Source organism: Pezoporus flaviventris, unplaced genomic scaffold, assembly GCF_033815535.1.
Source record: "Pezoporus flaviventris isolate CSIRO_AGI_PZ_B2104156 unplaced genomic scaffold, CSIRO_AGI_Pfla_v1 ptg000006l, whole genome shotgun sequence".
NCBI lineage: Eukaryota > Metazoa > Chordata > Aves > Psittaciformes > Psittacidae > Pezoporus > Pezoporus flaviventris.
Genome location: NW_026892554.1, coordinates 10,232,292 through 10,235,714, shown reverse-complemented (window position 1 = coordinate 10,235,714; position 3,423 = coordinate 10,232,292). Strand labels below are relative to the sequence as shown.

Sequence of the window (3,423 nt, the reverse complement as noted above, 5' to 3'; positions counted from 1 at the left end):
AGAGGTTTCATTAGCCTGCATTGTCAAGTTCTCAAGTAACAGAGATCATCAACTTTTATTCTCACTTTTGCATTTAATTCATTAATACACTGCCACTGCAGACCCCAGCAGCCAAAGGGACATTCCAACTCCGGATGAAATTATTTTCTGACTCCCTTCACCCTCTGGTTATTTACTGTTCTCTAGCTGTGATGATTTCACTCCATCACAGTCACTCAGATGCTACTGCGCACTACATATGGTAAAAGCAATATTTGCTCATAATTTGTTTAGCACTACATTAGGAAAATAAGTTGTACTTTTCAGAAGAATAAAGTGTAGAGGAGTAGTTCTGCTGTGAATCAGTTAGTCTTGTCATGTAATACTTACTGTATTGTAACTTCATAATAAACATGAGCTGTGGCATTTGATAAACAAAGCTTGTCAGTAATTTGCATTCTAAAATTTTTGGAAAATGCACCTAAGAGTAATCACAGTTCTGACCACTGGGGAAAAAAAACTTGATTTGTGCCAGCTGCACATTTTTGTTGAGCCATTAAAGAGTCTCCCTGCATGAATCTTTGGTAGAGGTAGGATTTTATCGTGCATCAGTATGTAAGTTTAATAGAACAAACAGCATCTCAATTTATATGTATATATTTTTAGTTAAAAATTTGAGTAATGCCATGCTGACCTCATACAGCTGTGTTCTGCACTTTTGGTATTTTGGCTCACCGCAGCTTGTAGATAAGAAGGACGCATGTCCAGCTGTAAAGAAATAAACAGTCTAATCATACTGCTGAAAATGATACGGTGCTGTTTCACTTCTGGTTCATCTTGTTTCCTCTTGTATCTTTATTGCGGGGTGAAGGTGCAAGGTTATGCTATCCTTCAGCCAAACAGCTGGTTAGGAATGCCGTGCCAGCTGCAGAGTCTGTCTTAAACCAGCTGAGAGATTCTTCTGTCAGTGGGGCCATAAATGTGAGTGGCTATGGTGAAATCAGGAATTGCATGAAAAAACAAATTCTTGATTTGTCGTTCTGGGGTTGGCAGTTGGATTGCTGCATCATATAGTGGACCATATAAAACACAGAAAAAAGGGAGCATAACGAAGTATTAATTAATTCTGCTTTTCATTAAGATGTATCAGTTTTGTGGGGACCAGGTCCACTGCTCTTTTCCTTCCTGCTGGTTCTCTCTGTAACAAACGTAGCAAGAAAAGGGTACTCTGGAATTTTGCTTTATTGGGTTATACAAAACAATTGAGACTCCTAGTGGGCTCCTCTCTCACTGCCAGGGCAGAGAGATGGCTCTTTCAGAACTGGCCAGTGGCCAGTGTAATTCCAGTGTTTAAAAAGAGGAAAGTTTGAGTCATTGTGACATAATAACTCATGTAACACTTTCTGAGGCTAATGAGGACTTTTCTGACTCTTACAGCTCAATAAGCAGCATATATCAAGACCTCACAAAGTATATCCTCTCCAGTCTTTAATAAAGATTTTACCATGTGGAATTACAGACCAGTTAGGCTAATTTCATCTGTAGGAAAGATATCTGAAAGAGTTCTAGTAGATTAGGAGAAGGAGTATCTAGTAAAAGCATCCTTCAGCCTGATTAGTTGTATACACATGGTTTAGGAAAAAAGAAGTCATGCTTCACTAGCCTTCTGGAACTCTTTGAAGATAACACTGCCAAGATAGGGTATACCATGGACATTATATTTTTAGATTTTCAGGAGTCATTTGACAATGTTTTACCCAAGAGATTAATGCTTAAAGAGAGGGGAGTGAAGGGGTAAGAGAAAAGTTCACTCATTAAATTGAAAAGTAGGTCTAAGCAAGCACAATGAGGAGCTAAAAATGTCATTTTTACAGACGAGAGGAAAAAGAATGTGTAAAGCTGCAGTACTTCTGTATATCAATTAACTTGTCTATATAAATGTCTTGGATGGCTGTACTTTTGTTTGAAACTTAAAATAGGCTCATTATCATCCATTTTTAGTGCTAAGAAGCCCTAACAGGATTTGTAATCCCAGTGTGCTGAGCACTGTCCCTGCTGAGACTGTATCTGCAGCCAAATAGACCCTGTAAAATAAAAGTAGAAGAAAGGAAGTGTTATTTTCCTGATAATGTAAAGGAGGTTCCAAGACCTGGGCAGACTTGATCCCAGCAACAGAGAAAAATCAGTAGACCTGATGGGTGAACATATTTTCTTAGTCATGAGACCAGATTTCTTGATTTGGAGATGATACTTCACAGGAAACAACAGTAAATTCTGAAGAACAGTGAAGTACTGAAAAGCAAATATTGCCAGCCCAACAAATGTGAGATGAATTTCCAAATAAATATACATTCTAACCAGAAAAGAGATATGAGTTTAATTGTAAAAATACGTATTTCAGCATAACTTATGCATCTGTAAGAAATGTAAATTTTATATATAAATTACTTAGAAGAACAGAGTTTGAAGAGTTATCTCTCCACGATGTAAAAAGAATCTTGCAAAAAATGGTGCAGCATTCCTAACTAAAACTTGCTTGGTTCAAATATAACTGTCTAAGTCAAAGCTGTGTCTTAATTATTTCTGTATCTCACAGTAAAGAACTGAGCTGCAAAAAGCACTTATTTTGTCCCACAGTATATAGATAATGGTACAGCACTGACAAATTGAGTGTGAGAAGCACTATGTCCACAACTTGGGTTTGAAATATTAAACTTTGCAAGATGTGAACTTGACCACACACATCAAAAGGGTGTTACAAGATGCTGGCTGTGTCTTTCTATCCATCCACTTCCTAGCATGCTAACCCTAAAATCATAAGTGGTAGATGAAATTTTCAGAGGAATTGTCTATACTGTAAAACTCAAACAAATTAAAAAAATTTTTTTTAAACTAGAAATCTGTCTTGCATTCTTGCATGACTTTTACTATATGCTCAGTTTAAATACCCTGTTTTAAAAAACAAGACCCTACCCTTCTGCTTTGTTTTCAAGTGCTTAAGAATCCTGCCTGACTGCACTTCTGATACAGGATCCAAATTTACTCTTGCAAAGGAGACTTCATAAGACTTCAACATAGAAAATCCTGATTTACTGTTCTTGAAATAGATCAGATTCAGATCCGTCGTTTAAAAAAAATACTGCTCCTCTCTTCCAATTCTGTGTATCTTCCCCACACTTTACTAAGAGGTCTTGGAATGACTCAGTGCTCCTCTCTGCCTGTTTGCAGTCCCCTTGCTTGGTGCATATAGACACATAGCTGTGGGAACAAATTCCTGTGAGGCAAGCTGGGGTGGTAATTTGTAGGATTTGGTACTACGTGGTTAATGGTTGGGGTACGTGCTGTTATATCTCAGTAAACATAAAGTAATGTCAGGTAGTTTGCTGCTCAGTGAAAGCGACCTTGTACCCACAAAGGGAAAGCCATGCACACATGAATAGCTGC

General features: G+C 37.7%; 1 long non-coding RNA gene across 1 annotated transcript; it reads left to right on the top strand.

Moving 5' to 3' along the window:
• The first annotated feature begins 451 nt into the window (after nucleotides 1-451).
• Nucleotides 452-2,871, top strand: LOC133265685 (uncharacterized). Its single transcript, XR_009742074.1, has 2 exons — nucleotides 452-569; nucleotides 2,617-2,871. It is a non-coding gene; the product is annotated as an uncharacterized LOC133265685 (long non-coding RNA).
• Nucleotides 2,872-3,423: the final 552 nt, after the last annotated feature.